The sequence below is a fragment of the Ovis canadensis genome, chromosome 23, assembly GCF_042477335.2.
Source record: "Ovis canadensis isolate MfBH-ARS-UI-01 breed Bighorn chromosome 23, ARS-UI_OviCan_v2, whole genome shotgun sequence".
NCBI classification, from domain to species: Eukaryota; Metazoa; Chordata; class Mammalia; order Artiodactyla; family Bovidae; genus Ovis; species Ovis canadensis.
Genome location: NC_091267.1, coordinates 65,756,713 through 65,771,146, shown reverse-complemented (window position 1 = coordinate 65,771,146; position 14,434 = coordinate 65,756,713). Strand labels below are relative to the sequence as shown.

General features: G+C 40.3%; 1 protein-coding gene across 1 annotated transcript in view; it reads right to left on the bottom strand.

Annotated features, from left to right (window-relative positions):
- The window catches only part of DCC (DCC netrin 1 receptor), a 1,287,746-nt gene that overhangs the window by 845,909 nt on the left and 427,403 nt on the right, over positions 1-14,434 (bottom strand). The window lies entirely within an intron of this gene.

Here is a 14,434-nt window from a genome sequence, read left to right as displayed (position 1 = left end):
CGGGAAGACTAGGTGATATTATAGTTAGAAATTGTTTTCATAAACATACATGAATGTAAGAAATCAAAAGACAGAGGAGAAGATTGTTTAAGAATCTGGAGGTGGTAGAACAAGTATGGTTAGTTTAAGCGCTGGTTCCAGGGTAACACAGCATTCGCAGAATATTTGGTTGTTAAATCAAAGACTTGGACTAGGTCTTAGGAGGTCACTGGGGCTCACCCTTTGCTCCGAAAGGTGTATTCCTAAATCACTCAAGTTCAGTTACTTTCTGTCTCATTTTCAATGATCTCTGGGACTACGGAATCTACGATATCCCTAGGTATCTTGCGGTAATACTGAATCATCCTTAGAGTCTTAACTAAATTTTCTTTCTTCCATTTCATCTCATTTTGCCCTTGAATCACATTGTGTAACAATGCAGAGAGAACACATCTTTGTAAGAGCTTGTTCTTTTGAGGCAGCATTTTAATTTCTTTAAAAACATCACCTCCGCTAAGTTATGTTTTAGCTTCAGTCTCCCCAGGACAATAATCACTAGCTTCCTTAATTCTTCTGTGATGAGAACAATTTTTGCTGTGATTTGTTAAAATGTCTCAGGTTTTCATCATTTAGAAAGCAGGCATCTAAATTGCTTATAATCAATATTCCGGTAAAGGACGGACCCATACAAGCACCAATGGGCAGACATATTCTCAGTTTTGAATACTTCATTTACCAGCGAAGATAAAGCTGAACAACTTCTTACTGTTTCTCCATAGTATTTTCTGCCATGCTCCCACAAACCTATTTTTCCTGAACCTCACAGTCAAAATAAATCTGCTGCTTTACTTATTCTATCAAAATTTGCCCATCATTCATTGTCATACACTCATTTCATCCAACTAGGTCATGAACCCAAAGAAAGCAGCTACAAGGTTGCTCACATTACTATCAATTGCAAGATAACAGTGAGCACCGTGTCAACCATAAATTATAATGGCAAAAATATCCCAAAAGGTACAGCCTGGTCCCCTCACTGTCCAATACAATTGTCCTTTCCCTCAGGCTGTTTTAGTGTTACCAACATAATGATCACTGCCCATTCCTCTAGTGGAAAGCACTGGTATACTTCGAGAGGAGCCTGGACAATTAATCCTTGGTCCTGGCTTTAGGATTTAAAGATGTGTCACTGAAACAAGCCTTTTCAGGCCTCAGAAGCTCAGTTCCTTCTGAAAAATGAGGGTGTTGAACTAGATGATCTTCAAAGTCAAGATACAGTTTGGAAACTTTCAGAAGTAGGATGGGTCGAAGCTATTCATCAAATGAATGCTGTTCTAAACATACTGAGGTGTCAACAGTGAACAGCCAGAGAGAGATACACCAAGGATGAGAAGGCAGAAAGAAGTTCTAATGTCCTTAAATGTCAAGATATTTCACTAGAGTAATACCTGCAATTTCCATACAAGTAGCATTAATAAGGCAGAAATAAATTTAGAATTCAAGACCAGGCAACGATATTAAAAAGCATTTATTGCTTTTTTGTTCTTCCCGGGGCCTATATTTTAAACAACAACCTCATGCTGAACACCTTATTTATGTCACAGAACACACAATGAATTTAATACAGCTGTTTATGACAGCATGTTAATGAGCATATGTGCCCATTATCACAAATAAATAATCCTCTTCATTTGAAACAAGGAGATTATGACAGTTTGCAGTGCTTGAGTACATAATTTAGGAAAGTTAAATAAAGATTAACTTTTTCTTCAATACAATTACCCCTTCAGTTGGCTGGCAATTTGAGATATTCCATTCCCTGCAACAATTGCATTTTGAACATATGAGTCTGGGATAAAGGTGCCTCACTGCTTTAAGCAACTTGTCTTAGTTCCTTCATTTTTAGAAAAGATGGACATGGTCCAAGGAAATATAATCTGTTGAGAAATAATAGGTTTGTTTTCAATGATCCTGGTTTCGAAGTTTCAGCCCATGTTAGGCTCAAGCTGTCTCCATCTCCTTGCACAGGCTCAATAAATGGCTCACTGATAATTACACTGAATTCAATCTAGGCTACCCTCCTCCCTCTTCTCATAGAATACTAGTTCCTCTTGGGGGGATTTGCCTACCAGTTATCATCACTATGGGCTTCCCTGGTGGCTCAGATGATAAAGAATTTGCCTGTAATATAGGAGACCCCCTGGTTCAATCCCTGGGTTGGGAAGATTCCCTGGAGAAAGGAATGGCTACCCTCTCCAGTGTTCTTGTCTGGAGAATTCCATGAATGGAGGAGCCTGGTGGGCTACAGTCCTTGGGGTTGCTAAGAGTAAACACATGACTGAACAATTAACATTTTCACTTTTAATACTCTCATATCTCATGGAATAATTTTATCCAATTGTTTTGTCTAGAAATCAGTGTGAAATCAACTACATTGATTTAATGCAGGAACAGAGAAAGAAAAACATTAAAACTGAAGAAAACAAATAAGTAGAAATAACATATGGAACTTGTAGTGCAAAGATCTGTGGCAGGAATTTGGGCAGAGTTTGATGAGGGTAGGCTTCCCCGGCAGCTCAGCTAGTGAAGAATCTGCCTACAATGCAGGAGACCCCAGTAAAATTCCTGGGTCAGGAAGATCCTCTGGAAAAGGGTCAAGTTACCCACTCCAGTATTCTTGGGCTTCCCTGCTAGCTCAGATGGTAAAGAATCCAACCATGATGCGGGAGACCTGGTTCAGTCTCTGGTTTGGGAAGATCCCCCGGAAGACGGCATGACAACCCAGTCCAGTATTCTTGCCTGGAGAATCCCCATGGACAGAGGAGCCTAGCGGGCAACGGTTCATAGGGTCACAGAGAGTAGGCCATGACTGAGCAACTAAGCACAGCACAGAGATCCCCTAGGAAACAGGTGAGAGAGATAATTGGAAAGCAAATGCTTTTAAAGAATCAGAATGAAAGCTGCACAGTTTACAATTTTACAGAAGCTTTTACAGTAGAATAACAATGCTAAGAATTTCATCTGGAAGAAAGCCAACTAGAGAAGTTTCTATGCTGTGTTTTGGTTTTCTCTTTAAGATGCCAGTGGTCATTCTACTGAACCGTCAAGTAGTAACATTTTCCAGCCTTGCTTCATAAAAGAAGCAATCCTTTGGGCCTGCTGTAAAATTATGTAAGGCAATCATATTTGGAGAGAGATACTTGAGAATACCAAAAGTCCATCCACCAAGAAACTTGGACTCCAGAGTCTGATACCAGAGTTCATGATAAGAATAAACGAGTCTCCAGCCCTCCTTCCCTCCAAATTCTATCTTGGGAAGATTCCTAAATCTAACTTGGCTAGCATTTAGGCCAAGAGCCATATATGCATTTAACTAACTGGTACTGTTTCTTATATGTGCCAGTCTGAGAAAAAGTAATAGAGTGTCATGTTGTTGGATATTTTTCTTTTTCTTCTTCTTCTTCTGAAAGATAATTGTTTATAAGCAGCTACTAACACAGCAAAACCTTCAGTGTTTTCCTAACAAAGACATAAAGGAAGGTTCCCTCTTACGTGGGCTTCTTCCCCTTTGGTTCAGATGGTAAAGAATCTGCCTGCAATGTGGGAGACCTGAGTTCAATCTCTGGGTCAGGGAGATCCCCTGGAGAAGGGAATGGCAACCCATTCCAGTATTCTTGCCTGGAGAATTCCATGGACAGAGGAGCCTGGTGGGCCGCAGTCCATGGGATCACGAAGAGTTGGACACGACCAAGTGACTATTGCTTCACAAAGGAGAAACATGTCTCTTTGCTTTAGCTTTGTTAAACATAAATAAACATCAGAGATAACACTGCTAGGGATATTCCAGGTTTATATTAATTGAGTATCTAGAGATAGAAAAGATCCTCAATGTGCTTTAGAAACTGACCAAAATGATCGAGCAAGTAGTAGTAAAAATGTTTCTGTAAGGTTAAGTCCCTCTGTGCTTGCTCTTCTGATCAATTTCTTGTTAATTTCAAAGACCAGTCACAGAGGCAGACTAACTTAGAATGGATTTGTAAGATATGACATTTCACCTACAATATCAAACATTGTTAAGTGTGAAAAATAATTCCCTATGGAGTCAGAAATTTCTTTCCAAGTCCAATGTGTAAAGCGATAAGAGCTAAAACTTAAATTTATGAAAAATAGCATGGAAGTAAAAAGAATTTCCTAAAAAGATTTGAAGATTAGAAAATGTCATACAAATCCCCATAGAACTTGCTATGTGTAATTTTATCTTCCAAGTAATGAAAACTTTCACATTGGAATGCCTGGAGGTTCTGTGGATCCCCAAATTCATGTAATCAACCCCCAAATCTTAACATCATTATCTCTTCTTAGAAATAAATTCTACTGCATCTGTTTGCCTTGTGTTATGATAGATACCTCCATTGAAAGAAATTAAAACTATCCTATGGATGATGGAATATAATCCATTTTCAACTGATCAAACATCACTTACATGCGCAATTGCCACTCTGGTATCAGCCCCAGGGGCAGCTTATAATACCTATGAGACTGTGTGATGGAAGAAGGGATTTAAAAACCAAAACCAAACCATGAATTAACAGGTCCCCTAATTAATGTGAACATTACTGGTTTAGGATATCAGAATATAAATTCGGACACAGTGGTTCTTAAACTAAGCTCCCCAGACTCGAAAAAGCTCCCCCACCTGGGAGTTTGTTACAAAGCACAATCTGAGTCCACACTCTAGACAAACCTGGTTGGTCAGCAACTACAGGGCAGAGACTCATAGTGTGAGCTTTAATTAGCCTTCCAGGAAATGCTCACATTCACTAAAGCTTGAGAACTACTTCTCCAAAACTTCCCTTGGCCTGAACTATAGTTGGAGACCCTAGCTTTTTTTTTTTTTTTTTGACTATTTTGTTATAATGTTGCATATTTGGAGAATTTCTGCAATATCATCAGTGATGAGTGGAGAAATGAAGTTACAGGGAAGCAAATCCAGGAAAGCAGATCACTGAATATACCGTTTCAACACGTATTAATACTTATTGCATGTTTATCTTTAGAAGGCTGGAATTAAGTAAGGAAAAGGTCAAGAAAGAGGGCTATTGGTAACAACACCTCATCTTTCCTTTATTATTATCAGGACCCCAAATGACCATACTCCATTCAGCAAAATAAAAATTCCATCACAATCAACTGAAGATTTAGAATGTTCTTTTGGAATATTCTTGGTTGTTCACACACAGAACTGTCAGAAGATTTCTTTTTTAAAATCACTGTAAAAGCTATAATTGTCTTGCAAAAGAAGTTTAGGTAAATAGAGTACTCTTTATCAAATTACATTCTTTCATTACATTTTAGCTCCACAGTGTAATCATAGCCTTTTAAAATAGTGGAACCTTAAACGCTTGCCTGGTTGACCTGCCCCTCAGTCCAGCTTAGTCTCTAGAAGGTCAAAACCACACTAGCACTCTCTACTGCAGCCTGGAGGTATACTTTATGTGCTTCATATTAGTGCAAAATGTTAAACATTAGCCAGCTCAGGGAGAGAAAGCATATGTCAGCAAAGCACCAAAACCAATGACCACTGGGGCTTCTGTGAAGAACTATCAATGTTTTTTTCCTACTTTGATAAGATACGTGGTCAAAATACTTGTCAGAAAATGTGGTCATATATTTAAAAGATTGTGTGCATTCCAACCCTTCCTAGAGACTAGGTTCAAGCCAATCGACTTCAAGTTTGTATTACTAACAAACGGAAATCAGAAACGAATTAGGTTTTATGGAATTTATACAGATGTGAGAGTTGGATCATACAGAAGGCTGAGCATCAAAGAATTGATGCGTTTGAATTGTGGTGTTGGAGAAGACTCTTGAGAGTCCCTTGGACAGCAAGAAGATTAAACCAGTCAATCCTAAAGAAAATCATCCCTGAATATTCATTGGAAGGACTGATGCTGAAGCTGAAGCTCCAATACTTTGGGCACCTGATGCGAAGAGCCGACTCACTCAAAAAGACCTGCTGCTGGGAAAGACTGAGGGCAGGAAGAGAAGGGAGCAGGGTGACAGAGGATGGGATGGTTGGATGGCAACACTGACTCAATGGACATGAGTTTGGGCAAAGTCCAGGAGACAGTGAAGGGCGAGGTAGCTTGGTGTGCTGCAGTCCATGGAGTCACAATATTTGGACATGATTTACTGACTGAACAAAATTTCTGAATTTAAATCAGGCACAAGAAGATTCATAGGAAGAAACACAAGTGCATTTTACTATGGGAATTTATTAAGTATCACTAAAATGTAGGAGGCAATGGATGAAACTGAACAATTTTAAAGGATAGTTCAAGTTTCTCACCCATTAGAGTCTCTAGATTTAGCAAATAAAAATTAAGGCTATCAGTTACATGTGAATTTCATGTAAACAACATTTTAGTATACACGTTTCAGGCTTCCCAGGTAGCTCTGTGTGCTGAGTTGCTCAGTCGTGTCTAACTCTTTGTGACCCCATGGCTGTAGCCCACCTGGTTCCTCTGTCCATGTCAATTCTCCAGGCAAGAATGCTGGTGTGAGTTGCCATGCCCTCCTCTAGGGGATCTTCCCAACCTAAGGATCGAACCAAGATCTCCTGCATTGGGGCAGATTCCTTACCATCGGAGCCACTAGGGAAGCTCAAGAATACAGGAGTGGCTAGCCTATCCCTTCTCCAGGGAATCTTCCTGACCCAGGATTTGAACCTGGGGCTCCTGCATTGTAGGCGGATTCTTTATTAGCTGAGCTCCCAGGTAGCTCAGTGATAAAGAATTTACCTGCCAATGCAAGGAGATTCAGGAGATGCAGCTTCGATTTCTGGGTCAGGAAGATCCCCTAAAGGAGGAAACGGCAACCTATTCCAGTATTCTTGCCTGGAGAATCCCATGGACAGAGGAGCCTGGTGGGCTACTGTCCATGAGATCACAAAGAGTCAGACATGCCTGACCATGCACACACGCATATACATATTTCAGACAACAGATGCTTGAATTAAATAAATACTGCATAGGGCATACTTACGGTAAAACATTATTTGTTGTTTGTTCAAATTTCAAACTTAACTGGGGATCCTGTTAATTTTATCCCCCATGAAATTAGCTTCCTTGAGGCCACAGCATAAGCAGGGAAATAGTATATGGATTCATACTATCCCTTCTCCATTCTGACATAGGTGTAGAGAAGAGTGAATTCTTAGAAAGGTACTGTGATTGAATCAGAAAAAGTGATTTTAGTGTCAGGACACTTGCTGACCTAGGCCAACATCACCACATATCCACGTTGAAAGGTTGTTGAACTCGATTTGTTCTTAACACAGTGATCCTTCTTTTTTTTTTCTTTTTTTTTCTTCTTCCCTTTACAAGTTGGGGAGCAAAATTCAGATATATAAATACAGAATGTGAAGTTCAAGAAGCAACTAAGCCGGCAGAAATCTCTTAGTGATCCCACACAGAGGCTCCCCATCAGACATTCTGAACACATGGTATCTTCCCTAAAGCGGTGGAGGCTTTGCCAAGAGATCTGAGGGCTTCCACAGGGCAAAGAAGGTGTGCCCCAGGCAACTGACTGAGTATCCTTTGGCTAAATCTAATGGTAAAGAAAAATGATAAGGGCCAAGTGAGAGTGAAGGAGGAACTTTCTCAGCCCTTTGCTGCTTCAGAAGCTAAATCTCTAAACCACAGCCTGATTTTTCTGTATGATACTGGGAAAATTGTAATGGAATTATTTTTCAGCTCAACAAGTAACACTGTCTGACTTCGAGGTTATCATTCTCAAGGCCTCATGCAAAACGAACACTAAAAAGGAAAACTTTGATGTGCTGTCTAATCTGCCCCGGATTTGAACCTTAATCCCTCTCTCATTTCCGTAAAATGGAAGCTGGTTTTTTTTTTCCCTTGTGTTTTTCATCAGTAGGGGGATGCGTTGCTTTTTCAGAATGAACAACTGTCAACTGGAACACTGAGAAAGGTTATTCAGTGTATTTAGATAAGGCAGCAGGCAATGCAACGCAGTACATAGGAATATCCCTCTCCATCCAGAAGGCAGCAAAAAGTGGACAAGCACTGGAATGCTATGTATTGTTAAGAGACCGATAAATTTTCAGAAACTTATTCTTAATCAAGTTGCCTGTATTTACTACACACAAATAAGAACGTCTAACTATAAAACCAAATGTCATAATACTAGCTCCTAACCCTGTCTACCTGGTGATAGCCACTACTGAAATTTATATACATTTCCTTCTAAGAAATTATTCATTTTTGATTCATAGTAATCTGCTGTTTTATCTACAGGTCTGTAATAATATAAAAGAGAGAAAGATTCTATTCTAGCCTCTCTCCTCTTCATATAAGGACTCTAACCTATCATGATGTCCCCATCTTCACGACTCCACCTAATACCAATTACGTCTCAAGGGCTCCACTTCTAAACATACACTGGGAGTTAGGGCTTCAGCATATGTATTGGGGGTGGGAGGGAGTGGCAGGGTCTGGGGGGGTGGTCACAGTATTCAGTCCATAGCTGATGAAGATTAGGTATCGAGGGGAAGAAATCTGCAGGGAGACGAAGCCAAGAGATCACAGTTCAATTCAGTCGCTCAGTCGTATCTGACTCTTTGAGACCCCATGAACCACAGCACGCCAGGCCTCCCTGTCCACCACCAACTCCCAGAGTCCACCCAGATCCATGTCCATTGAGCCGGTGATGCCATCCAACCATCTCATCCTCTGTCGTCCCCTTCTCCTCCTGCCCTCAATCTTTCCCAGCATCAGGGTCTTTTCAAACAAGTCAGTTCTTTGCATCAGGTGGCCAAAGTATTGTAGTTGCAGCTTCAACATCAGTCCTTCCAATGAATACCCAGGACTGATCTCCTTTAGGACAGACTGGTTGGACCTCCTTATAGTCCAGGGAGATGAGTAAAACCTGATTCACAAGCAAAAGAACTTTGCTTTAACACTGACAAAGATGGAAACCTAGTGGAGAGTTTTGGTCAAGAGAGTGAAAGGGTCCAATTACAGTAGCTTTGAATACAGAATATTCCCACCCCATCCTCTCCAGAATTCTGGTTGTAACAACTGGGAAGGGTGGTACTTGCCTGCAGTGGGAAGAGACCAGTGCACAGAACCACCCTTCACAAGAAAGAAGCATCCTGTCCAAAGCACTCGGAGTGCTGAGGCTGAGATATCTTTTAAAAGACTCATCTTGGTTACTGTGGTGAGGATAGGGGTCGTGGGAAGAAGAGAAGCCAGTTGGGGGGTTAGTTCCGCAGTCCACATCAGATGGGGTCACTTGAAAAGAAATGGTCAGAATCAAGACCTGTTTTTAAAGGTAGAATCACTGGAGTTGCTGAGGGATTAGACATGGATTGTTGAAGAGAGAAGAGAGTCCAGGCTGACTCCAAGTAGATCAGTAGAGCAATTTGTGTAGTTTATAAGCAAAAAAGGCACGCTGTTGCAAAACAAAGCCCTCAGGACAAGGGGTCAGGAGACCTGAGTACTTGCCTGACACTAACCCTCACAAGCCCCTCTGAGTGTGGGCTACATCCTTGGGAATCAAGATCCTCGACAATGAGACAAGAAGTTGGACCAGATAACCTCTAGGTGTCTTCAGCTCTCATATTATAAAAGTCTATGAGTTAATTTTGCTACTTACAAAAAATCACCCTCAAATTTAGCGGAAATTTTTGTTATACCGAGAGATTGGCTATAATCACACAGTGATCAGTTTAATCACAGACTTATATGAGAGCACAAAGAAGGGCAGTTACTGAAGGTGCCAAGAGACCAACAACCCACCTCATTATCCATAAAATAGAGAGACAGTCTAATCTTTCTCTTGAAGATAAAAGACTGCAGAGGTCACTCTGCCAACAAAGCACAGGCTGCTTTATTATGATTCATGAGAAATGAAAGTATTCATCTGGTGGAAACTGCTGTTACAAATCTGAAGGATTAATTCCACAAAGGTCTGAAAGGTCCAGGGAAAGCCTTAAAAATTCAGCAAAGCTCATGGTTGATAGCGTGGTATGAAGTCTAATGCAGGAAGCCATACTGGTAAAACATTTCGTGTTCTAAGTGTCCAATTTTCTCAACATGAAGGCCGAACAGTGTTTCGTTCTGTTTTGCTTTTTTAAATTAAAATGCTATCATTCTTTTTTGTCAGGATATCAACTGTGGATCTTGTTATCAGGAGAAAGATGATCGTTCCCTGCTTCGTTCATGAAGTATATCAAGAAAAACAACCCTCAATGATAAGAGAAACACCAACATTGGAACAGAGAGTTCGTTAGCCTTAAACCACTCAGGAGGTCGGCCTTTAATAAAGGACCCTCACAATTTGTTTTATTCCAAGGTGATTTAGATTCCGTGGGAGATGGCTTGCAGAGCACTGATGAAGTTTCTTCAAAGGATCAAAGCATAATGGGAAGTCTGAACTCTCTCTCTATACAACACATGCACGATCCGCGTGAGCGTCAAGGATGGAGAAGCTATACAGGTGCCCTTCAACTAAAAGAAGCTGAAAGATGAAGAAACATATCTGCCTGTTTTTCATGGATATATGTCTTACATGAGTTACTAGTTACAATGATGGTTATCTCAGACCCAGCAAACTAGCAGGTGGGGCCCAGCATTGAAGGCGCTCTGTGTCCAAACGGTGGCCAAGGGATGGGTGACTCAGCCATAGCTACATTTTCAAACATGCGTATCTGAATGTCTGGAATATCACTGTCAGAAGTAATCTGGAAAGTTTTCAAGGCTGAATCATTTGTAAATCCTTTGCTGGTCAAGTCCTACTGCAGACACCAAACAAAACAGAGGGCAGAGATTTCTCTAGGAGCTGTAATCATTACATTAAAAGGGACTCAGTTCACTTGATTTCAAATATGCTGGAATGTCCAATAATATCTTAGAACCAGTTATAAATCTTAATTAAATAATGAACGTTAATTCTCATCAGGTTCTCATTTTATAAAATGTGCAGAGATAGAAAGTCTCATTGAATAGCAGTAACAGTTCCAGCTCTTACAAGTGATAGCTCTTTATTCTGCCTCTTTGTCGCTTAGTCACTCAGTCGTGTCCAGCTGTTTGCGACCCCATGGACTGCAGCTTGCCAGACTTCCCTGTCCCTCACTATCTCCTGGAGCTTGCTCAAACTCATATCCACTGAGTCAGTGATGTCACCCAACCATCTTGTCCTCTGTCATTCTCCTCGTGCCTTCTATCTTTCCCACCATCAGGGTCTTTTCTAATGAGTCAGCTCTTCCTATCAGGTGGCCAAAGTATTGGAGTTTCAGCTTCAGCTTCAGCATCAGTCCTTCTAATGGATATACATGGTTGATTTCCATCAGCATTGACTGGTTTGATCTCTTTGCAGTCCAAGGGACTCTCAGGAGTCTTCTCCAACACCACAGTTCAAAAGCATCAGTTCTTCCGTGCTCAGCCTTCTTTATGGTCCAACTCTCACATCCATACATGACTGCTGGAAAACATAGCTTTGACTAAACAGCTTTATTGGCAAAGTAATGTCTGTGCTTTTTAATATGCTATTTAAGTTTGTCATAACTTTTCTTCCAAGGAGCAAGTGCCTTTTAATTTCATGGCTGCAGTCATCATCTGCAGTGATTTTGGAGCTCCAGAAAAGAAAGTCTGTCACTGCCTCCGTTGTTTTCTCATCTATTTCCAATGAAGTGATGGGGCTGGATGCCATGATCTTAGTTTTCTGAATGCTGAGTTTTAAGCCAGCCTTTTCACTCTTCTCTTTTACCTTCATAAAGAGGCTCTTTGGATTCTCTTTGCTTTCTGCCATAAGGATAGTATGACTTGCATATTTGAGGTTATTGGTATGTCTCCTATGGCTCTATTCTTTCTATCACATATCATATTTATGAGAATTTCTAATTATATTGCAGACTCCAGGGAAGCAGAAATGAATCATATTTGTCTCTCTGTATCACACAGAGAAAGTGCAAGTGAAAGAGGAGAGTGCAAAAGCTGGCTTAAAACTCAACATTCAAAAAACTAAGATCATGGCATTCAGTCCCATCACTTCATTGCAAATAGATGGGGAAACAGTGACAGACTTTATTTTGGGAGGGCTCCAAAATCACTGCAGATGGTGACTGCATCCATGAAATTAAAAGACGCTTTCTCCTTGGAAGAAAGCTATGACAAACATAGACAGCATATTAAAAGCAGAAACATTACTTTACCAACAAAGATCAGTATAGTCAAAGTTACGGTTTTTCCAGTAGTCATGTTTGGATGTGAAAGTTGGACCATTAAGAAAGCTGAGCACTGAAGAACTGACGCTTTTGAACTGTGGTGTTGGAGAAGATTCCTGAGAGTCCCTTGAACTGCAAGGAGATCAAACCAGTTAATACTGAAGGAAATCAACCCTGAATATTCATTGGAAGGACTGATGCTGAAGCTGAAACTCCAATACTTCGGCTACGTGATGCGAAGAACTGACTCATTAGAAAAGACCCTGATGCTGGGTAAGATAGAAGATAGGAGGATAATGACAAAGGATGAGATGTTGGATGGCATCACTGACTTGATGGACATGAATCTGAGCAAGCTCCGGGAGTTGGTGATGGACAGGGAAGCCTGGCATGCTGCAGGCCATGGGGTTGCAAAGAGTCACACATGACTGAGAGACTGAACTGAACTGATCACACAGCCTTTAGTAGCACTTACCTATCTCAGATATATTTAATAAACACCTACTGAGTAAACTTACATAGAAACTTACATAGATAAAAACATGACCAAATTAGAACTTTTTGTATTAGTGAAAGAAAATCAGAAACAGAGGTAAAAAAAACAATATGAACCTCATTGTCTTAGTTTGATTGTGATTGATAAAGGTTACTCAATATTACTGTCAAAGTATCAATATTCATATTGATCATACTTCCTTGAATAGTCTGAGGAAGCTTTGGTCACCCTTTTGCTTTCTGTTAAAGGCCAGATAATAAATATTTTTCAGCTTTCTGGCCAAGAGGCAATACTGAACATATTAATATAGATATTTTTATGATGATTTAAAGTTACACTGATTTCCTTTGCTGTACAGAGGAAACTAACACAGCATTGTAAAGCAAACATACTCCAATTAAAATAATAATAATAATAAAGATATACCATTAACCAGTTAACCAAAAAGTCAACCACCGAAAAATGTACAAACCATTATTTTAAAAAGAGGCAAAGAGCCAAACCTGGCCCTCCCCCGGGGCTATGGTCTCTGATCCCTGTTCTGAGAAGATGATTCTGCTGACTCACAGTGAAGGGGATGAGGGCTTGGAGCTGCTCCCTTGTGCTAGACTCCCCTTCCTCAAAGCTGCATTCCTCTGGATTTACCAGCTACAAAATTTTACTAAGAATATTTGGTCTATAGGCTGTGCACATGGGTAGTTTCTCATTATAGTCATTCATTCATTCACACGTATCATCACACATGTAGTAAACGCCTAGGTAGCTCCCCAGCAACCTTGCTCCTTCCAACAGGCCTCTAATTCAGGACCACAGACCAGGAACTCCATCCTCTCTCTTCCTGTCCTTCTCCTCGCTGCCTCGGGACCCTCCCTGGCCTGACTCAGGCCCCTACTTCCTGCTATACCTGTTCCAAAGGTTTGTAGACAACAGTGCTCAAGGATTGTGTGGAAAATATATTCTTCTAATTGCTGATAGTCCATAGAACACGTGTAGTTCTCATACTGTAATTAACTAAAAGGCCCCAGAGAAAAGGAAACCAGTCTTGCTAGCTTTTTTTATCCTACATGAATAAATATTCAAGGTAAAGGGAAAACCCATTTCTTTTGTTTTCTTGTTGCAATTAAGCCAGCACAGTTTAACCTGGTCTGTTGCAGCAGGAGAGAGGTTTTCATTGGCTTCAAAAAGGTCATACAATTTCAGTTATGCATGATAAACAAATCCTAGAGGCTGACAGTACAGCATGGTGCCCATAGTTAACAATGTTGTATTATACACTTAAAAATCTGCTAGGAAGACAGATCTTACCATGTGATTTTCATCACAGAAATATTTTTAAAATAAAGAGGGTGGGAAGAAATTTCTGGAGGTGATAGGTATGTTTATGGCATTGATTGTGGTGAGTCTCACAGGTTTATATTTATCTCCACCCTCATCAAGTTGTATACATTAAATAAGTACAGATTTTTGCATGTCAATCATAGCTCAATAAAGTGATTAAAACAAAAAATGTCTGGGTAATTCATAGTCCTGAAAAGCTAGCACTTATAGTATCACCAACAGTGACTTGTGTGTTCCTGGGGCTGTTTAACCACTTAAAAACTTTCTTTTCAATTAAAAAATATTATTTTAATTAAAGAAAGCCTATTGAGTCAGGATTGCCTTTCAGCCTGGGGAACAATCCACTGGGGGCCTTCCCTATTTCTGCAAGCAGCAGG